The 27990-nt window shown below is 37.0% G+C and overlaps 1 protein-coding gene and 1 long non-coding RNA gene across 8 annotated transcripts in view; one reads left to right on the top strand and one right to left on the bottom strand.

Moving 5' to 3' along the window:
* The window catches only part of LOC139120579 (DNA replication complex GINS protein SLD5-like), a 65348-nt gene that overhangs the window by 11853 nt on the left and 25505 nt on the right, over positions 1-27990 (top strand). The window contains exon 8 of one of the 5 annotated variants that reach the window (XM_070685086.1): positions 10868-12460. The exons of 2 other annotated variants lie outside the window; for them this stretch is intronic. The gene's annotated coding sequence lies outside the window, so the exon portion shown is untranslated. 2 more of the 5 variants (XM_070685087.1, XM_070685088.1) reach the window with 2 other exon arrangements.
* Positions 6-27873, bottom strand: LOC139120580 (uncharacterized). Of its 3 annotated transcripts, none has more exons than XR_011549117.1 (5): positions 27395-27871; positions 26531-26645; positions 25884-25968; positions 24222-24397; positions 6-1460 (listed from the first exon to the last, which is right to left on the bottom strand). It is a non-coding gene; the product is annotated as an uncharacterized lncRNA (long non-coding RNA). The 3 variants fall into 3 exon arrangements; XR_011549118.1 differs by lacking the exon at positions 6-1460 and adding an exon at positions 13101-13360 and having other exon boundaries at positions 27395-27872; XR_011549119.1 differs by lacking the exon at positions 6-1460 and adding an exon at positions 17769-18244 and having other exon boundaries at positions 27395-27873.

The raw sequence follows: 27990 nt of genomic DNA, 5'->3' as shown, positions 1-27990 counted from the left end.
AAAAACTTCGGGCAGCACATGTAATTTATGTTTCTGTCGTTGGTGGCGCTCTTCTTATTTCCTGACTTATCTTGACCTGGACTTGCCCCTTGAGTGAATGAGTGCACATATTTCTGGTGGCGCCTATTCAGTTGGTCACGTAAGCCATTAACGTCAGCAGCTTTGGTATTAGGTTTCTTGTTTTTCACTGCACTGTGTAAAAATAGCCCAGTAACGATATTTGAGGCATACTTGCAGGCTAAACAATCTGAAACTAAGTAGAACTCACAACATGGTTCATCCCAGCTATAGAAATCAGATGAAAGAGGAGAAGTCGACTTTTCTCTGTCCACTTTGAAATGAATGTATAATAATCCTTAGTCCTTTTTTTCATGACTGCCCTGAAATGTTTATTGTATTGAAAAGATTAAAGTATTATAGTCAGAAACAAGCATATATGAAGTCAATTTTGAACTTCTGATTTTATTATGTTGCATGTATGTAAGGGATCTGTCACAGATTTGTGCTTTAAATCTTGGGGCAACTTCTCTATTGATGTTGCACGTATGAATAAACAGCAGTTTGAATGTTCAGATTTTAACCATGGATAGGAAAAACAATCGCAGCCAAAAGGTTAATGTAGAAAATACCAAAAAAGCCCCCGCACGTTGAGTAACCAGGTTGTGTAGTTTTCATGTATCATCTTAGTAAAACCTAAAAAATGTCAGCAATTTTGCAAACTGACCGCTGGCCATTTCTTTGTAGTGTCACTTTTTATCCCAGCTGCTGATATGAATGCAAGATGAAATACTTGAGATGGTTCATGTCATGTTGATCCTATACTGTACCCGTGTTACCCATGGCCATGGCTTGGCTGTTTTGAAGCATTGCATATCTGCTTCACAAATTCATCAGGGAGTTACTTTCAACTTTGGAATATGGCGTGTTATGATGGAAAGATGTTTGTTTGAGATAACTGTTTTCCTCTGAGTTTTGATGATACCACGTTAGTATTTACCAAGCTCAAGCAACTGTAGAAAACATTTTTTATGCTCACGATCTTGTTGTACTTTTGTCGAAATACTTCTCAGGTCATATGTTGTTTCTCATCTCCTGTTTTCTCATTTTGAATTCATTCACTGACTCAGCCATTTTCTTTTTAGTTGCAAAAGTATACACCAACCAGAACTTGTGTGTGTCTCCATAGGTTTTACATGGAAGCCTGCCATGAGGTCAGTTGTGCTGTGATCACACGAAAATCAGTTGATGAAAAAGTGCTCTTGAGTGTGTGGAACTGCAGCTCTTGTTTATGAAGCATATTTGATACTGTGTGACTGAATAATAATGAAATCAAATGATATCCTTGCTCATTTTCATTTGTTTCTCATCTTCAATGGCTGAACTGACCCCTTGACCTTGGTGGAAAGGATGATTGGTGTATTTTTTGTCCATTTTTTCTCCCTGTTGTTTCAAGCATTTCTCTGTTGACAGAATAGAGAAAAAAATTGGATTTCTCAAAGATCGTTTTTCTTTATTTTATTTGTGTATTTTGTGACATGTATACTACCGGCACATCTGTACATGAGCAGTGAATTGGAGTAGTGAAATTGATTTTTCTTCAGCCAACAAAGGTTCTAATTATTGAGTTTTTGTACAAATGTTGTACGGTATGCTTATCAAAGATTCCGTGAATTGACTCCTGTTGCAAAATATGCAAAGAGAAGCCATTATAAACTGTAGTAGGGAATCGTTAGGCTGAACTTTGTTATTGTAAAGTAAAGGGACATATTGCACTGTGTATTAGAGGTATTGATTTTTATAATGGATCTTATGGATTTACACAAAGTGATAACCTCGCTTCATTCAAGTATTGAAATTGTGATAAAGTGGCATTGCTGTTTTTAAAAGTTTTAAACACTTTTATTAATGGAAAAGGCCAATAATTGACCCCGCCAACATGCCCAGAAATAGGTAAAGAAATGAGCAATTGAAGGCAAGTGTTGTCTGGATGCAACCCTTGAAAAGCTGACATTCACGACCTTTTGAGCCAATGCATTCAGTAAGTTTATATCATACTGTATATCCTATTCTAGGGTAGTCCACAGGAAGTAATGCAGGCACCATTGCAGTGTGCTATTCCGTACTTTCACTAGTACTTGAACACATTCAAACTCCATGCTTAGATAGCAAGAGTGCCAGAGATGAACATCTGCCCTTCAGGACATAAAATTTCCATCAAACTGGCCATCAAATTGCAAGCTCCTCCAAAAATACTCTTTTCTTTCATTGATTTCTTGCCATTTGCACGTAGTGGCAAGGTCCAATATTGTAATTGCAAGGTGAAAGACCAACTTGGTAGACAAAACCAAGTTCAAAAAGCCAGAAAAAAGGGCAATGTAACTTTAAAACCCCCCGTTGAATTTGACGGAAATGAAACATCATTTGAAATAAACTAAACCTGTTTTTCCTCTAAAATGTGTTTACCCTGTTCAATAATATACTACCTGTCTTAGATTTTATTTCTACATTTACTGCCTCTAAGATTTCCCTTGAAAGTTTTATGAGCTGTGTCCTATAATATTATATAGGGCTCAGCCCTTGGTGTCGCGCCAGGGGTTATTAAAGATTGGCAATGTTATTTGTATTGATTCATGATAAACTGTAATTGTTACTTCATAAACGTTTATATGACAACTACCGGTATGCCCAGTTTCCCTCTGATGAAAGCAGTTCACGTACGTACACGACGTCAAACCTCATCATCATTTTAACATACATGACGTCAAAGGGCAGGTATAGATTTTCTGTAGCGTGTAAAAAAATTGGACAAAAATTGGCAATTTTTACAATGATAACAGCCTATTGCGATAAACAAGGGACGTATTATGCAATCATTATCATTGCAATGGTAACCGCACTGCCCACCTTCCACTTGCAAGCTGAAAACTATAGCGTTCCGTCTAAAAACTGGCAATTTTTGAATCTAATTATTGACACAGGGGGCGCTCTTCTATAATTTAATCCAAGCATTCTTTGCGTATGCTCCCGTTCAGATGCACGACAGTTTTCTCCCTTTATCTATATTAACGATATTTTGTATCAGCGACAATGTGCATAATAACGTTTACTGGCTAATAAAAGAGGTATATTTTATAAAAGGCATGTTATATAATAGTAATTTGTTTCGTTTTTGTTTATTTACGAGTACTCAAAAAAAAAAACATGGCGGCGCCCGTGAAAGAAGGGTACACTTCCGGTTACTCGCATAGTATATTATGAATAAGCGCATGCGTAGTCAGTAAGCCGCTGGCGCGACTATTAATAGCTTGCAACCTTAGGTCACTCGATTTATTGATTGATATGAAACACTATCATCAAAACCACAAATGGTCCTTGCATTTCTGCCAAACACATCATTTATTTTTGAATTGCTCTCATAAAATTAGTGTCAATTGAATGCCTATTTTAATTTCTTAGTTTTCAATACACGGATTGAAGGGTGTCACGTTTCTGAGCAGATGCCCTTGCTTAATGTATCACATCTCAATGCATGCTGGGTAGGGTTTAGTTACCAGAGCTATTGTAGGACTAGTTCGATTTGGAGTGTGGCCAGAACACTGAGTGTGTCTGTTACGTCACTGAGGCTGTAGCATTAACTTGGAATGCTTACAAACAGGCATGATTTAATTTTCATGTATGTATTTATAGCAGATAGGAATTATGGCGTGAGCAATTTCTCAAATTGGGAAAAACAGCCACAGTCAGAGAACAGTTTGAGATTTGACTCAACCCAATTAATTCTGCAAATAGCTGTATGTAAGTGTGATTTTGTCAATTTGTTTCAATTAGTGCTGATATTAGAAATAGTTATTTTAATCATATGGTGCAATTAATTGTTGTGTGACCATTTCATTTAATTAGATTACCACATCAGTATGGTTAAATCAATCTGATCTTGTAAAACAATATGGGAACATTTTATAAAGTTGTTGCTGATTTGTCAGTATTCTCGACCGCGGAGTGACGTCAGTAGGTGAAAAGAGTACGAGCGAGGTGAATGAGAGATCAGACGATACAGAAGAGTGAATGATACAGAAATCTTGTGGAAAAAAGGAGAACTAAAAGTTATATCATTTAAGTATTTTGAAACTTTGAATATTGTTTTGGCGGTTGAAAAATCAGAACCCCTTCACGGCGCTGTGACGCAAAAGTTGACGTAAAAAAACGCAAGTACCCGGATGATCCGCGGTCGAGAATGCTTCTTCTCATACTCTGTGTACACTTCCAGCACTTCAAGGGAAAATTGCAAGGGAGCATTGCAACCTCACCAGTGTAAAAACTCAACCATGCAATAATAAACACAGGCGTTGAACCATATAGTGCAAAGGGTGACACATAATTCTACCCAAAAGATAACTTTGACAATGAAGCAAGGCAAATTTTCCATTTCTTACTCATCTAGGGTAAGGCGCATTTGTATTCTCAGGAAAACCACTGCCATTTAAACCCCAGTAGCTGTGAATTTTATGCATAATTTTCGTGATTTTATTTTCAAACCAAAGTTGGTTCATGTAAATGTGCTAACTGAAGAACGTGTTTCAAAGTATCACTGCTCCCTGATTTGGACCATACCTACACGTTTTAACAGTCTGAATAATAAACGGGTGCCACACTCATAAAATGGCATCCCACGGCAAAGAACGAAAAGCAGTATTTCCTGCTCATACACATCATGATCATACCAGAAACAAGCATGATGCCATTTACTTGCATGCGCACAATACACGATGACCAACATTTTCTCTATCACATGATGTTTTTTAAAATGGTGGGAAATCTAAAATGATGTTAAAACATTTGAATTTACATGCCACTTTCGACACTTGTGACAGTCTCATGCACTTTTTCAGTCCTTCAAAGAAAACTCAAAAAACAGGATATTTTGAAATAGGTTTATTACACATTATTGGGGCTTTGAATTACTGTAGTGTATGCCTTGCAACTGAATCTTCTCAACTTTTGCTCAGACTTTCCTCAAGGAAACTGTAAACAATGCTTTCTCTTGATCAACATAAAAATCAAGAGTTACCTTGCAAACTTTGTTGCAAGAGAAAAAAATTACCTAGCTTTTATTGATATGTGAATGAAAAAAATTGACGTTATTCCCTGTGTAGAGGAAAAAGTCTATTTCTGATTTTCACAACTAGGTTAAAATTAATTTTCAATTTGCAAAATAAACTAGAGTATGAAAATATCATTTACTCTATGAGTCCACACAAGTAACAAACCAGTTGTAAGTTGTAAGAGTTTGAATCTGAAAATCTGACAGTCATAGGTGCTTTGTTCATTTGATCAAAAAATGTAGTCTATCAACTTTTGAGAATTCAGTCAAACTTTCTTAATGTAGAAGAATGCATCTAATGCAAGGTGTAACTGAAAACCTGACTTTTTCTGTGTCTTATTCTACATAAAGATATGCAACATATCACAAAATGTAAGTCACCACTTGAGGGCGCTGTTCACTGGGTGGTTGCTCTGATGGCATGTTGAGGGTCAAACAGCGGACAGTGGCCAGTCCCAGTTACCGGCTATTGACACTGACCTCAATTTAGGATATGTCGACCAGACAGCATTCAGTTAAAGATCGCTGGGCTACTAAACATAAACTCTCACGTAAAATAAATTTGAACACTTACAGGGCCTGGATCAATTCACCCAGCTATTAAATCAATTCTCGTAGGTAGGTTAATTGATGGAAAATAATTATGTATCTAGGCTTGTCAGTCAGTGTGTCATTGTGTTGTGAGCACAAAAAGGTATACCATTTGTCATTTGTTTTACTTAAAAATAAAATTAAAAGTTATTTTTTTGCACATGGTGACAGTAAGATCTGAAGCTAATTGGGAATATTTCAAAGTGGAACTGTCAGGTTGCATGGTTGCTATGCGAAACTCAAACCATGTCACGTACGTTCTTTTCATTGTTACTATTTAACCAGCATTAAGTGTTGAGTCAAACAGCATGCATGTCAGCATGTGGCTGTTTTCAGACAATGTCTAAAGAATTTAAATGAAGATTTTTTTCACTGGACACAGAATGGTAAACCAAGCGGGAATGCTTTAAGATACAGCTGACTTTATTTCAGTGTCTTTGCTTTGAGATGTCAATGGTTATTATTGCATATCCACATTTGATGATTTTTTTAAAAATAATTATAAGGCTGACACAAGGAAGTGATATTTTCTTTTCTGAACTTCTGCTTTTCATTTGCCAGCATTTTTACAAGGCCTGTCATAATTTGAAAAAATAACTGGAAATAAACCTTTTTTGTTTTTTTATCTTTCTTTAGAGGATATTACAATCTGAAAAATTTTTACACTGCGGTTATTTGGTATTGTCATGGTAACAGTAAAGGACACTACCTTCTCACTTTCACTACAGTGCAGGGCAAGGTCGATGCCATTGTTGCATGTACTCTGCTGCTGAAAGGAAGATTCTAATTGTCAGCCTGCGTTGAAGTCTATTGTTGTTTCAAACAGCAGACAAGACAGAACCCTGCTTGTGAAATAAATCAATGAAAGCAATGGACAGCATTGGTATTGTTGTGGACAACAATCCTAAAAGGGTTTAACTGTACTTTTATGTTGATTTAAATAAGTAACCTTGTCTGCTTAGATGTACAAGGTCATCTTCATCCATGGAGCTGATGATGAAAGGTGTTATCAAGCTTTATGTTTGTGTATTCTTTCAGTTTTATATATGAAGGGTAACAATCAGGGCACAAGGAAGCAGTGTAAACCAATCCCAGTTGTTGCAAGACATGGTGGCCAGGTTGGGTCATATACCATTCTCAAATAGGCAAATTACCAGTACTTTTCACCGAGTCAAAGGTCATCCTCATTTATGTCAGAGGGCATGAAATGAGAACTCATAATGTTTGTTTAACATAGTTACATGAAACATTTGATGTACTGACCTCTTGTTTGTTGGAGAATGAGAAAGTGGTCAAAATTAACAAATAAAGATTCTTCATTTTTCTGTATTCTTTTTTCACATATTTGATTCAGCCAACTTCACCATTGTAGGTGCTCCCTTTGTCTTTTCTGGGATTGCAATTAAGCTAATACTGTCAAATTAATGAAGTAGGACTACATCACTTTGAACAGAAAACATATTAAAATCTCTTTCCAATAAAAAGTTCATTATCGCTTGTATCTGTTGGTATGTTGCCCGAAACATGTTTATTTTCTGAAATGTATAGAAATAAGAACGACAAGGACTATCTTTGTTTGCGAAAAATAACTTGATTGATAATTAGAGAATTTCATTTCAGGAAAATGCTTCTGCCCCTTGCTGAAATCATCTTTGTATAGGGTAGTTTGCCAGTGCAATACGTTATATAGGTGTTTATTTGGAATATGCTAATGCAGTAGTAGAATTATATCATGGTGCATTGGTTCTGAGATGAAGCAGTCCGTAATGGTTCAGGCTGGTTTTGAACACAGGAAGACATGTTGTAGGAAAAAATCTTGATTTCCTTCCTGACAGTGTTTCCCTTCGTTCAAACAATAATTAGCTGTTTGAATTTGATTATATAGATTCTGACCCCATGTTTTCAGTGAAGGAGTAGTTGTGTTTGTATGTCAAATACAGAATCTATTTTTGAAGAAAGTACCTCATCTTCCATTTATGTACACTACAACATTATGATTGATCTGTTTTCATTCTTCATGTCTTCCCCTCTGTGTTATGTATTAACCCTTTTCCTGCTATACGTTATCATTTCCCCATCAGCCAATGCAGTGAAAAGCAGTATTGAGCCAAAACCATATCTATTTCCACCCATTTGGCTTGGTCTTTTCCAATAGCTTTTGTCCATAAAAATCATGTTTACAGTATCTGTGATTTCAAGTGGCTTCAAATGTTCACTTTTCTGTTAAAATGCACCAAGTCGGACACATTGTACTTCACTAGTTTTAGCGATCTGGACCTGATGGTGAAATATGGACTTTAATAGCAGGAAAAGGTTTAAACCAATATGAAGAGGACTTACATGATTCTATTTCCATTCAAGGTCTGACACAATGTTTATTATATCAAATACTGAAGTCAGTCGCTGCCTTGCAGGAAGAATATGTTTATCTAATATTCCTCAATTGACATAACGTTACATGGTTGCAGGTCTAAAAAGGTCCAAGTGACTAGAAGTGCAGTTGCATCATGGGATACAATGTATCCATGGCAACCAAACCAGGGATAAACATAATGTGTGTGCGTGGAAACCTGTGAAATGTCGTTTTCCATAACTTACTTGACTTTCAGAGTGAACAATGTCACCAATAACTCTGACATTCCCAGTTTGATCCATGATCCAATTGTGTTAATGACATTAGGGCCCTGAGCATGTTGGCATACCTGATTAGCATGGTTGGAGTATTTATTTTGCGGTGTGTTCAAAATCAGAGCATTTGCATATGTCATCCGTGCATAGTGTGATTTGACTTTTTCGCCATCTTGGCGCTGTGGTTTGTCAGGAAATCCAATTACATCATCCCATACGTGGAAAAATTAAATGTGGTCGCTGGCTATTTCTAGCCAGTGTGCTAAGCTTGTTTGCAGAGAATGAAACGTGATATCAGCAAATCAGTTTCAAATTACAGTTGATGAAGAAAATGGAACAGAAGCTGCTATGCTTGATGTAAAAATACATGTACATGAAATAAAATAGCCTAGGTACTTTATATAATATAGTTTGAGAAACACAAAGGTATAAATTTCACTAGAAATCGCCTATTTGTCTGTTATCTTTTTACACAGCTGCAGGACTTGCTAAGTGAAATATGAGAAGAAAGTTGTTCCCAGATGACCTCTGACATTCAACCATCAATATCCCAACTGCCGTCCCTGATATGGAACACAGGGCAGATCGTCCATGTAGCCGACACGAACACGAAGTGTCTGTTACCGGCTACCAAAAACTATGAAATATAGTAAAGAATGAGCTACAAAATCACTATCAGTTTTAAGTTGCAGGTAGAATAAGTCTGTGCCTTTGTAAAAAATAATATAAAAATAGTAGAAAGTGAAGAACCAGCTGAAAGTTAGTTGAGGAGACCTTGACCGCATATCATTTGCATCTCATTGTCGGCTACATGGACTGTGTGCCGAACACAGTATGAGCATATCCACTAACACTAGTAACAGTCAGGCATAGCTTTTAAGTGCAAAATCTAGAGTCTGCCTGGGGACGCAGAGAATCTTTTCCGCATTCTAAGACTGTGACACTCAGATTGGGCAGACCACACATATGTTTTTCCTGGATTTCCATATTTTCCATACAGTTTCCAGTCCACATGAATATTTGCCTTTGCAAAAGCAACAGCACTACTATTGCACAAAACTTGTTTTAAACACATTTTGTTCTTGAGGTTTTTACCATGTCTGACCATCACCGCTCCAAATCCTAAAGACTGGCCCCTTTTAATCGTCTATCCCTGTATGGGTAAATTTATCTTTCTTTTGATGATAATATGCATGCAAGGATTTCTTGTGTAAGAAAAATGCAATAGCCAGGAACAGTGTGTTTCAGATCCTTTAAAACTGATGTCTTAACCCTTGAGCGCCAAAGTCAATTTTTGTCACCTTATACAATATGCCCAAGACACATTTTTTTTTATAATTTTGCTAAATTTTTGATAAAAAACTACAGCAAATGAAATGCAATGTCCATCTGGTCAAAAATTATCAAAAAAATATTGAAAAATTACTGAAAATTGGTAAAATGTTGCAATAAAATTTTGGTGGAAAATTACAGCACTCAAAGGATGAAATAAAAGCGTTACAAATTTATAATTTTCAATTTCATTACAACGTTGTAAAGCAAAAGCAGAAATCAAGAATCAGAAGATTTGGATTTCTTTGCTGAGCTTGCTATCCCTGCAGTCAAGGAAACAAAACAGTAGTTGGAATATGAGAACAGATGTAATGGAGACACTATCAGCTTCCCAACGGATGTCATTGGATCATTTATTAAACCTCACATGTCGATGACCTTGTCCAACCTTAAAAAAGATGCTTATGGGTAATTGTATGCAGATTTTGCCATCTGATTTTAAGATAAGAAACAGATGACCCTTTTCACAAACCAATCATTTTGTTCCACTTTTTTAGTTTGATAAGGGATGAATATACCGGTAGATTGAAGAAAAATAATGCAATTCAAGGACAATCAAACAATTGTTAGGAATGATTTGATATGTAGCAAGTCTCTGCTATCAGATGAAATCTACCATGTTGGTAACTCTGCAGTAGTTCCTTAGTTACAGACACACCAGAAGGAGAAGTTTGATAGATAAATGATTGTAACTGTTGACATTTTTTTTTTGCAAAGCATACAAAAACTGAATTGACTGAAATTGAGGATGATGTACATCAAGTATCTGGGAATGTCCGACAGTGCCTGAGACTGAAATATATGAAGTTTGTTTAGTGAATCAGTCACACCATCGCCATAGTGTCCTTGCTGTAAAAATACATGTCTGACGGTATGTTTACCAACAACACATTGTTTGTATTGATCAGCTCTAGGGGACCTAATCAATACTCCTTTCAGAGGTTATTACCGTCTTAACTCGTGTAGAGTAAGGCTGTTGACACACGATTACAGTCTCACGTTTCTGTCTGTCCAGTCAAGTCTTTCTGATTCAGGTGTTAGTCAGCCATTTAGGGGGTAACATCCCCAGTTCGGGCTGCAAGTTTTGCCAGAGCCATGCCCCGCTCATATCTCTTAATACTATCCAATTTTCTACTCTGTTGACAAAGTCAAGTCCTTTGGTCCAGTCCAGGTTTTTAAAGCCCTCCACCTTCTAATTTCTTTGTTTACATGCAGGAAATGAAGGTGAATGTCTGGATCGTGATGGAATAAAGGGAAAACTAGTTAGATTTGAAAGAACAGATGTGATAATGGGGAACAAGTGGATATGTTATCAAATGTAACTTTTTGCTGCTTTGCTAAGTGGTCTGCATATTCCTGGCATACACAAGTACATGGTAAAATTTGTTCACATAAAACCTCTACTACACTAACATCATTCCACTTACTGTTATGTGGTAGGACCTCTACTGAACCAGGTTGGGAAGAGGGCTGGCTGTGAAGCGCACTTGAATTCTAGTGTAAATGGTACCACTAACTTCATTTATCAAACTTTCTCTATGCTTCCAAATGCCATAAAATGAGATTCAGTCATGTGCTGATTACCGTACATGGGCCCATGAAAATACCTTTTTGTCCTTTGCGCAGTATGCAAGTATGTACATATGTTGCCAACAAAATGTTGAAACTGTGACAAGAAAGGATCACCATTTGTCTGTCAGTGACTTTGTTCAAAATGTATATCCTCTGTTGATTTTGATGTTTACATAGGCAAGCAGTATATCACTTCAGTTGTATAATTTTCTAATGAACAAAATTTTGTCTAAAACTTTATTTTTCAAGATAACCTGGCCTAAAATTTTCCAAAAGTCTGGAATGAAAAATGTGCTAAATGTGATTTTGTCAGGAATATGCATGGCTATGCCTTCTCATATATAAGATATGAAACAAATGTGATTTTAATTTCAAGTGTCTTCAGCGAGAAAAATGCCATAGATATGAAGAAAAATAGAAAAATGTCTCATTGGTACTTATTTGACGAGGATAAAGAGTTGATGAATTGCGGCAATGAAAGACAACAATGATGGACCAACACACTTGTATAATAATAATAATAAAGTACATTTGTAGTGCGCCTAATCTCTTAACAGAGCTCTAGGCGCAATAGTGACAATACAATATAACAGAGGAAATGTTGAACCACCGGGACTGGAGACTACGTAAACGAAAAAGGTTAAACTACTGTTTAAAGAGAAAAGTCTTGAGGGAACGGCGGAAGGAAAGGGTAGAGTTGGAGTGGCGAAGGTCAGAAGGAAGTTTGTTCCATGACTCTGTCTAAATTTTCATCACACTCTTGGCGGTGGCAGATATGAGAGCAGTGTGTACGATTTATGTTCAATCCTTGTAAAAGAGCACATACTGCACAATGTGGACTCATATTAAAGCTTTGTCAATGAACGCAACCAAATAGTTTGTTTGTAAATGAGCATCTATTTACGGACAGTCTACTGGGAATGCAGTGTTATGTAACATTTTGTCCTTCAGGTGTGTTGTTACTATCTTGGCGAGGTCATTAAAAAAATGTAATGAATTGTGTTCCATACAAATGTTTACTTGACTTTTGTAATTAAAACGATATGTGTACCTGCTATCATGTACTGGGTTGACGCCATTTTTTATTGTAACATTATTGTTTGACCCTAGGGTTCAGCTATGTGGGTCAAGATATTTATTTTTTATAACTTTGTTCACCATGTGCAAGTTTGCATCATTTTCTTATATTTCTCTTTGCACCTTATGCAAATAATTACACATCAATATTCATTTAAGGTAGAACGCACCTCGGGGACAAAAATTCAGGCCTTCAAGTTTTATCAATTTTATTCTGACCTGCCACTTGTGGGGGCTCATTTTGAAGCTCTTGGCGAAAGAAAGGTTTTCACCGTCTTACTTTTTCGAAAATCGAAAATTTTATTTTTTCTCATAGAGTTAACACAGGGGTGGCAGCCATTTTGAATTTAAAATATCGAGAAATCACAAGTTATTTGTCTCTCTAGTACCAAAGTTTGCACGGTGACCCCTGATTTTTATTCTTGCTTTGGTAAGAGAATGGTAGAAGTTTCACTAAGGAAAGTTTGAGCAAAAGTTTAAGTCTTTCACTTTTGAGATGCATATTACCTTAAGCAAAGCATAAATGAATGTTTCAGTATGCAAATATGGAGATAATGAGTCATCATGGATGGAGAATTCTCATGTGCCTTGGATTGTGCACTATATAATTTTTTTTTTTCATCCAAGCTTTGTAATTGAATATAAATGCAAACGTATCCCATTCTGTGCAACCAGAAGCGATAACTTTATGTAATGTTTATAAGTAATTTATGAATGAAAGAGTGACATTTGTGAAAAAGTGATGCAAAAGTTACTTATCGCAAATCATAGTTTCAAAATGACAGGTAATGTTTGAACCTTTTGTAATAACATTATCTTTATTCTGTTTGCAAATTAGCATTATCATAAACAACAAGTTATAATATCTGACAAATCAAACATCTTTCTTACAAACTTTGCAAAAAAAGGGCTTCACATTCGACAATTTTGTAAGGTGTAACTTCTGAAGCAATGGACAAACAAGCTCTGTGCATTGACATCAACATTGTACATGTTATAAACTTGAAAGCTTGGAGTTGTGTGACTCAGTTAGGATGTCTTCTTTTTCCCCACATATGGCTGTTCATAAAATGAGAAATCCAGATGGAAGATAATTCAAAAAGTGGAAGAAAACGGTTTTCTTAGCGAGATGAAACATGCAAGAACTCTTGACATTACCATTTCAATCATTTCTTGGTACAGAGAAACCTATTTCACAATTCACCATTTTTGGACACCGTGGTGCGAAGCACCAAAGGTGTCCTATGTCGCCACAATGTCTGTGTGTGTGTCCGTCTGTCCGTCCGTCCGTCCGTCCGTCCGTCTGTCCGTCCGTCCGTAGACAGATTTTGTTCCACTCATAACTTAAGAACCCTTAGGTCCAATGTCATGCAATTTGGTATTTGGTATTATCATGATGAGACTTAGATCTGATTAGATTTTGGTGGGTGTGGCTTATTAATTAATTGCTCATTTGCATATTTTATGACTTTTTTCGTTCACGCAGATATCTCAGAGACGCCTGGAGCGATTTCGTTCAAACTTGGTAAAAGGATAGTACTCTACCTCATACAGATGCACGTTGATTTGTTTCACAATGCGATCAAATTTGGCCGTGTTAGAGGACTTTTTAGTTTTCGCCTCCATAGACTCCCATGTATAAGGCAATCCATAGACTCCCATGTTTAAGGCAGTCCATAGACTCCCATGTATAAGGCAGTCCATAGACTCCCATGTATAAGGAAGTCCATAGACTCCCATGTATAAGGCAATCCATAGACTCCCATGTATAAGGCAATCCATAGACTCCCATGTTTAGGCAGTCCATAGACTCCCATGTATAAGGCAGTCCATAGACTCCCATGTATAAGGCAGTCCATAGACTCCCATGTGTAAGGCAGTCCATAGACTCCCATGTATAAGGCAGTCCATAGACTCCCATGTATAAGGCAGTCCATAGACTCCCATGTATAAGGCCAAGAAAAATAAAAATTTAGTTTCTCATCGTATTCATATTGCAAAAAGGATGCAGTGACACAGTTTTTAGTCCCCACAGATAAAGTCCAGGGGGCTCATAGATTGGGTCATGTCAGTCCGTCAGTCCATCCATGTGAGTCCATCCTTTCACGCAGATATCTCAGACGCTTTCACAAAATGTCGCGTGACCTTTGACCTCAAATATACATATTTGTCCATAACTCGGTAACCACAAGTGCTAAACCTTTCATATATGGTATGATGGGACACCCTATGATGCCACATATTGTACTCATTAATTATGTGCATATCTAATTTTGAGCAAGCCAATAGAGCTAGAGGTCTGATTTTTGGTATATATGGATAACTTAGCAATACAATTTTTTTGACAAAATGTCACGTGACCTCGGTGACCTTTGACCTCAAATATACATATTTGTCCATAACTCAGTAACCACAAGTGCTACACCCTTCATATTTGGTATGATGGGACACCTTATGACGCCACATATTGTACCTCATTAATTATGCACATATCTAATTTTGAGCGAGCCAATAGAGCTAGAGGTCTGATTTTGGTGTATAGGGATAACTTAGCAATACAATTTTTTTGACAAAATGTCACGTGACCTCGGTGACCTTTGACCTCAAATATACATATTTGTCCAAAACTCAGTAACCACAAGTGCTACACCCTTCATATTTGGTATGATGGGACACCTTATGACGCCACATATTGTACCTCATTAATTATGCACATATCTAATTTTGAGCGAGCCAATAGAGCTAGAGGTCTGATTTTTGGTATGTAGGGATAACTTAGCAATACAATTTTTTTGAAAAAATGTCACGTGACCTCGATGACCTTTGACCTCAAATATACATATTTGTCCATAACTCAGGAACCACAAGTGCTACACCATTCATATTTGGTATGATGGGACACCTTATGACGCCACATATTGTACCTCATTAATTATGTGCATATCTAATTTTGAGCAAGCCAATAGAGGTAAATGTATGATTTTTAGTATATAGGGACAGACTATAGGATAGAAATTTTTTGACAAAATGTCATGTGACCTCGATAACCTTTTACTAAAATACACGATTATGTCAATAAATAAGTAACCACAAGTGCTATGTCTTTATATTTAGTAGGATGGGAGACCTTATGACAACACATGCTTTACCTCGTTAATTATGCCCTATATAATTGTGGGCAAGCCAATAGAGCTAGAGGTCTGAATTTTGGCATATATGGATTAATTAGCAATACAATGGGGTTTTTTTTCAAAATGTCACGTGACCTTGATGACCTTTGACCTTGAATATGCATATATATGCATTACTTCATAGATCTAAACATATACACTCCAGTGATACTTCTTAATGACCTCATTTCCCTGCCCATCAAGACTAATACTCCTATTACAAGTGGGGACTATGTCAATGTCAATGACTTGTTACTTCTATACAGAATATTATCTCACATAGTGAGTGTCTGAATATTATTCTGAATTGTATTCCAAAGCACATTCTGAAAGGACTCTTCTGGAATATACAGAATATTATCTCACATAGTGAGTGTCTGAATGTTATTCTGAATTGTATTCCTAAGCACATTCTGAAAGTAACTCTTCTGAAAATTTCACATTCTTTGCCACTGCACCATCTCCCTAATACATACTGGTGACCCACGGTGTCCACTCAAGTCTCACTTTGATTTATTATTTATGAGAAATTTCAGGTTTTAATTTAGGCAGATACGATACTAAATTGCATTTTTGTAACTATTTATAGGGACACGGAAACCTGTTGATAATCCACCATTTTATTTACTGTTTAAAAAGAAATCCATTTTGAAATAAAGTACAAAGATAGCAAAATATATTAATTCAAAATTTACCATGAGTTTCCAAACACTTCTGCTCTCTGAAGTTTAATATTTGGTTGCCCTCAATATCTAATTGTAGTATCTTTCATTGCTGTGGTACCCCTGAAGGCTGCCAGTGTTTACATGTACTGGTACATGAAAGTAGTCCAGGTTATGTTTGCATCAGTGAATGTGTCTGTGTTCGCGCTGCCCATTCGCCACGTTCGCAAATGCGAATTGAAATCAGCAGTGGCGAAGAAAAATCGATCCTAATTCGCCACAGTGGCGAAAGTGATTTTTGTTGAAAAAATTCCGCAAAATAAGCAAAAACGTGGGTTTTTTTAGTCTTTTGTTGATCTGCGCTTCTCTTTCGGCGATTCGCGAAAAAAATAAATACTTCCGTATTGTTCTCTCCGACGTACGCAATTGCAATCGAGCCAAGTCTCGCGAGAGATTTGACGTAAATTTGTGTACAGCATGCACATAAATGACTATCGCGAGAATTGTAAATTGCAGGCAGACGCAATCGAGCCCTAGTCTCGCGATAAATTTGACGTCATTTTGTCTAGTGTACAGCAAGCAAAGCGAACACTCGCGAGAATTGAAACTTTTGCTACAGCAGACATACGCATTTAATCGTGGTCACAACGTTCGGTGTTGAAATTTATTTGCATCGTGGTCTAGACGTTCCGTGTTGCGCATTTTAATCGAGGTCTTATTTTAATGGTGGTCGATTTGCATCGCGGTCCTCATGGTCCCGTATTGATGTTCATTAAAATCGCCATCCCAACGACGCGTTCCATGTTGCTGTCAATTTGCATCGCGGTCTCGACGTTCCTAGTTGTTGTTCATTAGACAGGTTATAATCTAATTTACGTTTACGTCTGAAGGCACACAGTGGCGTACGCGTAGCCATGCTCAGTTGTGATATTTTTGGGTTGATTTTGCAGTATTGTTTTTCAGAAACATACGAAATTCGTCTTAGTTTTAAGAAACAATTAATTTCTCTACGCGAGGACTATTCAAGCTCGTTGTATCCTCGCATTAAATTTACCGATTTTCTGTAATACAGTTATTTATGTGGTTTACGGAAATCTTTGTGACAGCTTCAGGTAAAAAGTTGAATTAGACGACAACATTTCATTTATGTCAGGAAATCATAGCACGTACGTCTTGTGCAGGTGAACTCTACGGAATTTTCTGATATCAAAGATGTTTGCTAATTTACAATGATACTCATACTTAACGAGATTTCCTGTCTAAATTCCCGAAAATCACCAAGAAAATCTAAAAATTACTACACGTAATTAATTAAGACTACGTGTAGAAGTGTCGTTTGATGACGTTCCGAACGTCTGTGCCACATGTACGCGACGTCTTGTATGACGTGACAAAGACGCTACGTGTACTGATAGAACGTAATTACGTGTAACCAAACACGGTCCCTCTTCTATTTTAATCGCAGTCCGAACGTTCAGTGTTGCTGTCATGCTGTTGATTTGCATCGCGGTCCCAACCTTCCGTGTTGCAGTTCATTTTAATCGTGGTCTCAACGTTGCGTGCTGCTGTCGATTTGCATCGCGGTCCAGAATCAAGCAATTTCCAGTGTTAAAATGAAGACAATTGGATACAAGGTTGATGTGTTGATAGTTTATTCTTGTGCATGCAACCGACATTGGAGATTATAGCATTATAGAAAGCTTTGTTTTCGTAAAAATGTGTGGCTAATAAAATTTGTCTGTGGCTAATAAAAATTTGAAAATATTCGCCACAGTGGCTAACAGCTTTCCAAAGCCAGCGCTAACACAGTGTGTTGTTAATTTTAACAAAAGAAATTCCAATTAAGACTTCTGGTCAGTTAAATAATCAATCACTTTGATGGACATAATCATGAAAGTAATTGTGGAAAAGAGCAGTAATTTCAGTTTAATCAGAACTATCTCATAAATACTATTTTTCTTCCTGTCATTAAATTTTATGAGAGAAAGTGTGAAATGCCATACCTGGAAAACTGAAGGACTAAGACAGAAGAAAACAGGGAAATACGCTTGTGATGGAATGTGTATCTGTTTTTGTCATGAGGGTGTTCTTCATCAGAAACAGCAGGTTTTCTGTAAGAATTTGACAGCAGTCAATTGAAGTTTTTTCAAATATCTGTTCATTTATGAACACAATATTTTTTGCATTTTGTCCAAGTTTTACACTTTCTTTGCTGTGATTCAGATGAGAGAATATACATGAAAGTGTACAAAACTCAAACTGTGTACTTTGTCACCTGTAGTACAGGATTATGTACAAAATCCAGACTTAATATCCGAATATGCCGCACAACAGAGGTATTGTTAAATATCTGTATTGTGTTACGTGCAGAGAAAACGAACAAAAGGGTGAACTCAGCAGTTAACGTTTAAACAAAATTTATTACGAAAATAAAACTAATTGCTAAGTCAGGGATAGAGTACAAGCTTTAAAAGTGTACAGACTACTTATCTCAGCTGGGACGGCAAAGCTCCAGTCTCAGAGTTGTAACAGTCAGTTGGATGAATGAACAGTCCTTTGGCTTGCAGGCTTGAAGTTGCACAAAGTCCACAGTATAAATCCAGCGTTGGCAGTGAAGGTCTTGAAAAGTCTTGAGAATGACTACTGCTGGAGTTTAGTAACACACAAGAGACACATCCCAAAAGTCTGACTGGAAGCTGAGCACGTCCCTTTTATAAAGGCATATAAGAACAATCTAGAACTTTTATTGACATGCTAATTACTGTTCTAAAATTATCTCCCTTACACAACTAATCAACTTTCCAGAACATTCCAAACATGACTAATTGAATTCAAGGTTGTGAGGTCATTAAGGGCAGTGACCTTGAGAATGTTCTAGACTAATTGAACTCAGGTCATGATGAGTGTGGGGGAAATGACCTACATAAACACACCCCTCTTCAAAAAAAGAAAATTTTTCAAAGAAAAATCTTTCTTTTGCAAATGTAATCTTGAAAAAGATTTAAGTACTCAATTTTTTTTTCTTACTCTAAAGTAAAACTTCTTGAAAGTGAACAACAATAAACTCTAAATACGAGAGGGACAGTCTGCAATTAAATTGTCTCTGCCTTTGATATGTCTAATGTCAAGATTAAACTCCTGTAACATTAAACTCCATCTTAGCAATCTCTGATTTTTGCCTTTAAATTTCTGCAGAAAAACAAGAGGGTTGTGATCAATATAAACCACTATTGGCTGATTTGAAGAAGTAACATAAACTTCAAAATGCTGTAAAGCTAATATCAAAGATAAACACTCTTTTTCAATTGTAGAGTAGTTTCTCTGGGATTTGTTAAATTTGCGTGAAAATAGCAAACAGGATGATCTACCCATGACTATCCTCTTGCAATTTGGTATTGGAAAACTTGAAATGGCACTGAATTTGGCATAAAGTATGCATGGCAAAGTCCGGTTATTTTTATTGAGTTCGATAAAGTCATTGTTCGGCATATACTTTGCTTCCTCCTGGAGATATTCCGCTTTCGCAGGATTCAGTCTGTCTGGATGTTGTTCCACTGGATGACTGTCGCAGACATCTTCGTTGTGATAGATGACGTTTGTCCTTGTTGGAACATCTTGAAACAGGTGTTTATATTCATGGAGCAGTTCTTTCACCTGTTGTTGTTGTTCTGGCTGGAGGTGTGCCAACTTTGTAGACTCCAGCTACTCCAGGATTTCTGAGTTCTGAAGCTTGACCGAGCCCAGCTTTGAGTTTAGAGTATTTTCACTCAAGTCAGTTTCAGTATCACTATCTTCATAATGGCCAGAACTGACTGTACTGACAGGCTTTGTTTTAGTAGGATTATCCCTATCCAAATATGGCTTAAGCATATTTATGTGACATAGCTGTTTTTGTTTTCGCCTGTCAGGTGTTGTTATGATGTAATTTAAATCACTCAATTTCTTATCAATTAGATATGGCCCAAAGTAACGAGCATGGAGTGGTTTGCCAGGAATTGGAAGTAGAACAAGAACCTTTTGACCCGGTTCAAACTTCCGTTTTGAGGTGCTTTTATCATATTTGGTTTTCATTGACTGCTGAGATGACTCAAGATTTTCTCTGGCTAATTCACATGCTTTAGAGAGTTTTGTACGAAAATCTGACACATATTGCAAAATATTCAGACAATCATCATCGTCTGATAGGAATTCTCTTTAACGAGCTTAAGTGGGCCACGGACTGTATGTCCAAATACAAGCTCAAATGGGCTAAAACCAAGAGACTCCTGAATTGACTCTCTAACAGCAAAGAGCAGAAAATGAATTCCTTCATCCCACTGCTTCTCTGTGTCAAAACAGTAGGTCCTAATCATGTTTTTCAAAGTTTGATGAAATCGCTCAAGAGCACCCTGACTTTCTGGATGATAGGCGGATGACCTATACTGTTTAATGCCTAGCTGATCCATTACTTGTTGAAAAATACCAGACATAAAGTTGGAGCCTTGATCGGACTGGACACATTTAGGGAGGCCAAATAAAGTGAAAAATTTGACTAAAGCTTTCACTATAGTCTTTGTCTTTATGTTTCTCAGTGGTATGGCTTCTGGGAACCGAGTTGATGTACACATAATTGTCAACATGTACTCATTTCCTGATCTTGTTTTTGGTAGGGGCCCAACACAGTCTATTAGTATCCTACTAAATGGTTCTTGAAATGCAGGAATTGGCTGTAAAGGGGCCTTTGGAATGGTCTGATTGGCTTTCCTACCATTGACATGTGTGACAAGTTTACAGAAATGTGTACATCCTGCCTGAGATTAGGCCAATAAAAGTGACTGAGAATTTTATGATAAGTTTTCCTCACTCCCAAATGACCAGCCCAGGGCGTTTCATGGGCCAGGCGCAATATTTCAGCACGATAGGGCTTTGGAACCACAATTTGATGTTTTATAGCCCAATCGTCATCAACCAAAACATCTGGAGGTCTCCATTTACGCATGAGAATACCAGATTTTGTATAATAGGAAACAGAGCTATCTGAAGTTTTACCTTCATCATCTACCCTGTCAAACAAAGACAAAATATCTGGGTCTTTGTGTTGTTCTGCAATGAGATTTGATCTAGAAAATGTCTGACTTTGGTCAGCAGAAGTTTTACTGGAAGTTTCAAATCCACGAGGGATAACGGAATGATCCGTGTCAAACACCTGACTGAGAAAGGTGTCATTTAAGTCAACATCTGTGACATTATTTTTGAGAGTATTTTGATTCTCGGAAGTTTTCTTTGACATGGCTCGAGTAATGGCACATGAAGGAAATAAACCGGGTATCTCTTGTTCAATTGGCTCTGGATCCTGATCTAAACTAGGATTATCAGTCACAAGTGGATTAGTAATGACCTTGTCCCCAGCAAGGTCGTTTCCAAGAAGAAGGTGAATCCCTTCAAAAGGCAAAAAAGGCCTAATACCTAAAGTCACAGGTCCAGAAACAAAGTCCGAAGACAAATAGACATTATGGAGAGGAACAGGAATGTAGTCATTGCAATCTACCCCCTTAATAAGAACTTTAGAACCTGAAAATGACTTTTCAGAAAACGGCAGGGTATCTGCCAACAAAAGAGACTGGGAAGCCCCGGTATCTCTTAAAATTTTGACAGGGGTAGCGGAAGAGAAAATCACTAGAAAGTGATATAAAACCATTATGAATAAATGGTTCAAAAATACCCATAATGCTATCTTGAGAAGAATTGACCTTGACCTCATTAATTGGGGATGAGAGGGGTTTAACCTCAGAAAATGTGTTGCACACATTATTAGACTCTAATTGAGTTGATGAAGAAATAAAGCCGGTGGGCTTAGATCCACTTCGACCACTTTGACCTTCACGTTTTCTTTTCAATTTGAAACACTCTGACATTAAATGGCCGTCTTTCTTACAATAATTACAAGAAAGTGTACCAAACTGTTTGTCAGAAGGAGATTGAGACTTGGGATCTGATGATGTGGGAGTGTTACTTGAACTGTGTGAACTGCTGTCATTTGATTTCCTACTCTCCTTTGAGAAATTCTTGGATGAAAAGGAGGAGTTAAATTTACCTGCATTGTTTCTGTATGAAAAGGACTGGGATGGTTTGCTGAGAAATGAAGATTTGTGGGTCAATGAATAATCATCGGCCAAACGTGCAGCAACCTCCAATGTATCTGCCTTTTGTTCATTGATAAACGTCTTGATGTCACTCCGAATGCACCTTTTAAATTCCTCAATCAAAACAAGTTGTCGTAATTTGTCATAATTCTGTCTGACCTTTTCAGAAGAACACCACACGATCAAACAGTTGTTCTTTTGTTCGAGCAAATTCAACATAAGTTTGATCCTTCACCTTCTCACAATCCCTAAATTTCTGACGGTAAGCTTCAGGCACCAACTCATAGCCCTTGAGAATTAATTCCTTCACAGAATCATAATTTGAAGCCTGCTCTACTGACAACTGAATGTAAATTTCTCTGGCTTTACCCACCAAAGCACTCTGCAAAAGCATAGACCAGGACTCCTTAGGCCAATTCAGACTCTGAGCAATTTTCTCAAAATGGAAGAAATATTTGTCAACATCCTTTTCTTGGAAAGGGGGAACTAACCTGAAATGCTTAGTGATGTCAAACTTGTCTGAAGGGAAGAATTTTCCTGACTGTCCAAGCTCTAAACGTTTTATTTCTACCTGCAATCGCTGTTCTTCTAATCGCAATTCTTTTTCTCTCTGTCTTTCTTCCATTTCTAATCTTTCCTGCCTTTCTTTTTCTTTCATTTGTAATTGCATTTGTATTTTTTCTTTTCTAATGCCTGTCTCTCTTTTTCCATTTGTAATTCTAGTTTCTTGATCTCCAAATTTGTCTGCATTTCTAATTCTAATTTTCTTAGTTCAAAGGTAGACTCGGGCTCATAATCTTTCAAGGTGGATTCCTCAAATTGGCCTAAATTAACTAAATGTTTTGCAATGTGGTACTGTATTTCCCGCTTGCGCATAGATCTTTTGACATCTACTTTAAGGAAATTGGCCAGTGCAATGAGGTTGTCTTTTTTGAGGGAATCAAATGCGTCCTGATCAAGGTCATCCATAAATTCGTCTGGCTTGAATTCCGCCATGATTGAATTTTGCTGAGTTCACAGTATACAGTAGTTTTGAAAAGGCAGGCAAAAATGTTGTCAAACGGCTCAAAATATTCGGCTCCGGACGAGCCCCCAATTTTGTTACGTGCAGAGAAAACGAACAAAAGGGTGAACTCAGCAGTTAACGTTTAAACAAATTTATTACGAAAATAAAACTAATTGCTAAGTCAGGGATAGAGTACAAGCTTTAAAAGTGTACAGACTACTTATCTCAGCTGGGACGGCAAAGCTCCAGTCTCAGAGTTGTAACAGTCAGTTGGATGAATGAACAGTCCTTTGGCTTGCAGCTTGAAGTTGCACAAAGTCCACAGTATAAATCCAGCGTTGGCAGAGAAGGTCTTGAAAAGTCTTGAGAATGACTACTGCTGGAGTTTAGTAACACACAAGAGACACAATCCCAAAAGTCTGACTGGAAGCTGAGCACGTCCCTTTTATAAAGGCATATAAGAACAATCTAGAACTTTTATTGACATGCTAATTACTGTTCTAAAATTATCTCCTTACACAACTAATCAACTTTCCAGAACATTCCAAACATGACTAATTGAATTCAAGGTTGTGAGGTCATTAAGGGCAGTGACCTTGAGAATGTTCTAGACTAATTGAACTCAGGTCATGATGAGTGTGGGGGGAAATGACCTACATAACAATGTCTTCTGCAAGGTTACAATGTGGCGAACACTTTCTTTCTGTGCTTCTTCACTAATTGCCAAAGAATGAGAAAAATTTGCATACGTCTCCAAGGAATATAAGGTCATGTTAAAAGAGAATTGTGTTTTCTGTTAAACAAAGAATATCACTTACTGGCACAGGCATAGATTTCACAAGACGCAATGTGTACCTTTAATTTGTGAAAGATTTATGGTTGAATTAACATTGCATTTGAACTGTATGTACATTTTGTTTTCTGGTTCAGTGAGGTTGTTGACCCCTAATGATACAGTACCTGGATGTTTTCACTGACAGCTTGTGTATCCAGGGGCCTATAGCAACATGTATTTATGGCTTCCATGTGCTACCAAAACACGTGTTTGTGGGTTTTCTTTCTCTGCCAAGTGCCATATCAGTCTGCCAGCCATACCATTGACACTGCGGCTGTCTATTGAATCCAGTGCTTTTGATCTGTAACAGAGTATGAAAATGTAAGTGAAGTGAAAGTCGAATGTAGTTTCAAAAGCAGACTGATTCAAAACACTGAACATCCTGTTAGATAACTTGGTGTAGTTTATTTTCAAAAGCCATTCTATTGTCTCATCTTTTTCATGGAAACAGTCGAGTGAAGACATTGTTGAATCATGGGAGAACATAATTTTCTTTCAAAATTTTGACCTTTTTGTATGGTAGAGACCTTCATTGCTCGATGTTTTGCATCAATTTAATGTGGTTACATCACCAATCATAAGTCAAACCAGATCTGAAACAAGTGTCTGACAAGGCAATTTATCCCTCCAGGGTACCTCTCTTTTAAAATCTTAGGTCTCTATGCCACGCTGTGTAAAGCCTGATTAATGTAAATAGATCCGTATTAAACTTGTCACTTCAATGATCTGGTGTCAGCATGCCATCAGTGTTTAGTCCAGGTGTTGTTTTTGCTCATTCATCTTCAGTCTGCTTGTACAAACGTACAGTTGATTTGAATTCTCACAAATCATTGCAAACAGCAAAGCACCAGAAGTAAATCTTTTTATTTCTGTTCAGTGGTAGCATAAATATCTTTTGATAATCCACAATGACTTTTGCCACTCAAATCTGTCAAAAACTTTGTACCCAGCATTGCAGTGGTAGTTTTTGGCACACCGGAAGATCTCGAACATGGGGCCCATCTCCTATGCAATGTTAGTCGGTACTTACTTGAGGATGCTTTTTACGATAATTAATACATAGAAACCCCCTAACATGGTGTTGAATTATCCTGTAGCATAGTACAGACCCAGCATTTCTTCAGTTTGGCAATCATTTGCTAATCGAATTCTCACATAATTTTCTGACGGGTATTTTTATTATAACTGCAGTGAGGTACTGCTTCATGAGCGGATGCTAAGCCTTAAAACGGATCACTGTACTGCAGGATGAAAAGATTTACAAGAGGCCAAAGTTTGGCCACGTATTCTGAAAATGGTGAGCAAATCCTGTGAAATTGTCCAGCTCATCACGCATACAACCCTATCTTTGAGTCTGTTCATCCTGATTCCATGTAAATAGGTCCTCAGTCACCATTGATGACAATAGGCTTGGGCCAAACCATAGCAGTTACAGGGTAACATCAGTAGTTTATAACAATACGTAAGGGAGGTGGGGGGGGGGGGGGAGTGTCAGAAGGTCAGTCAATCAATATTTATCTCACTGAGAATTACAGTGTCCTTCAGAGTTTAAAATTAACCATTATTGTCAGTTTGTTTAAAAGATGTCTGTGGTGACATGAGAACTCAGATATGTTTAAAACAACATGGACATTGCCATTATTATTTGCAATTTTCCAAATGATTTGAAATCATCCGTTGTTGAATAAATCAAAATGATAAATTATCACCCAGTCACAATAAGAATGTGCTGCAAATGATAATCATTCTAAACTTTGCTTTTACATAGGTTTGTGGTTCATGCTTACCAATGGCTATCCTCTTCCACTGTGAAATATCTTCTCCATACATGAACTGAATGTTCTATTCTATCTCTATTTCAGATCTCTTTATCTGTGAGACCAGAAAAAAAAATTTGTTTTGGCTTTTCAACACAACTATTATCATACTCTGTTGCATTGAATTCATGTTTTTGTCACCACTAAACCATTAAAGATACGTCTGATCAGGTTGAAGATGATTTTTTCTTACAAACAAATTCCTTTTATTTAGCATCATGGCTCCATGGAACTGTTGATAGATCATACAAGTGAATAAACTACAAAACAGGCCTATGGATTCAACAGTGGAGGTTGAACTCGTCATTAATGTCATATCCTGTTCTCAGTCACTTGTAAAACGGCAATCCTATCATGCCAGTGCCGATTTGTCCCACAACTACTGTACTGCCTACAAAGAGAGTATGAACATAATTAAACTGACAATGAACAAAATTTGGACAGAACTTTTTGAATGAAAACTGATGCGTATTGGGAAAAACTTGTTTTCTAGATTTCTCTTGTGAATATGAATGTTCAGTGACGTGGCATTCTAAAGCAAACAAAATTCTGCAAGGACTGTCCCACTTGAGGTTGTTCCTGAGCCTCAATACACATAATCGGAAATATAACAATACCTCATTGTGTATTTCCACTGAAAAAGTGTCCCAGCCTTTTCCATGTCCTTTGATGCATCAAATGAATAACTTCTGATAATAGGCACACTCAAAGCTGAGTGTATGCGCCTTGGGACTGGTAAAATGGTGAATCAAATGGGTGAATTTCAAATGTTAATGTGTTGAACCACAAAGAGAGAAAATGTTAGTTAGTACAGTGAAGACATTGTAATTTGTATCCCCTTCCTACACTGTCACCAAGTCAATCAGTTAACAGCAGAGCCTGCACGTTGTCACAGGTTTTAATTTTATGACCAATGTGTTCAAAGTCATTTTTAATTAAAAGTCACAATTAAATGTCCTCACAAGAATACTGGCCCATTAAATATTTCTATTCACTGCAAATGGTGATGAGATGTCCTGGGAAGGGTAACATTCCATTCTGAAAAAGTTTACTGGCTTATGAAGTATGTCAGTGTCTTGATGAGATTGGAGATGTTTAAATGGTTTTTGTTTAGATAGATATTACATTTCTGCTGTCATATGATTGCATTTAGCAACATTTTTATGTAACATGAAGCGCTGGTTTCATGTGCAAAATAATTCTAAAATATCCCAAAGCAATAGGGTAAATTCAGAATCAATTGTATAAAGCCACTTGTAAAACGAATAGTTTATTAAAACGGGTTGATTTTAAAATGTCACACGAAATGATATTAAAGTTGTGAAACTGGTTCTTCTTGTTTCAAAATCCTGGCATGTATCTCACAACTGCTCTGTCAGTACATGTTGAAAGACAATTCAAAGATATCCAGCAAATTTTCACCTTTTTGTAATAATTGGAAAACTAAAGAGCGACAACCTAATACATATGTATGCACTTACAGAGGGTAAAGTGTTCAAGCTCTCCCAAACTTTCCTTGATCAGCTGTCATGTAAAACAAGGGGGCAAAACGAAAACTGTTGTAAAATAAGCTCATTTTCTGTAGTCATCAGGTTGAAAATAATTTCTGCAAAAGCAAAAATGCACTAATTTGCATGTCTATTGTCATTGAAATTACTGTTCAGGTCATTGCCGGCCAGTCACCCTAAGTCATCAAATATTCATGAAATAAGGTTAACTGGAAGGAGTCTGCAGTTTATACTTCAGGATGCATTGTTGGATCGATACAGATCTCCTGTTATGTCAACAAAATAATGGCAAGGAAATTATTTGCATCGTAGACAGTAGATCTTCCCTCTTCTACTGTCTATGCTTGCACCCTGAAACTGTGAATGTCATCTATATGCACAACTAGAAACTGCTTATCTATTGATCTATAGTTATCCATAGCAATATTGACTGCATTCCCCCTGTCTGTTACAAAGGAATACCTAGATTGCAAACAATAGATAAAGAAACAAGTAAAGGGTAACAAATGTATACATTTACAAATAAAGTACTACCTACGTTTTGCAACCATGATTTGTATTTCGCACAC

The sequence above is a fragment of the Ptychodera flava genome, chromosome 20 (assembly GCF_041260155.1).
Source record: "Ptychodera flava strain L36383 chromosome 20, AS_Pfla_20210202, whole genome shotgun sequence".
Classification (NCBI taxonomy): Eukaryota; Metazoa; Hemichordata; class Enteropneusta; family Ptychoderidae; genus Ptychodera; species Ptychodera flava.
Note: the sequence above shows the minus strand (reverse complement) of the source record. Positions and strands in the feature narration are given on the sequence as shown.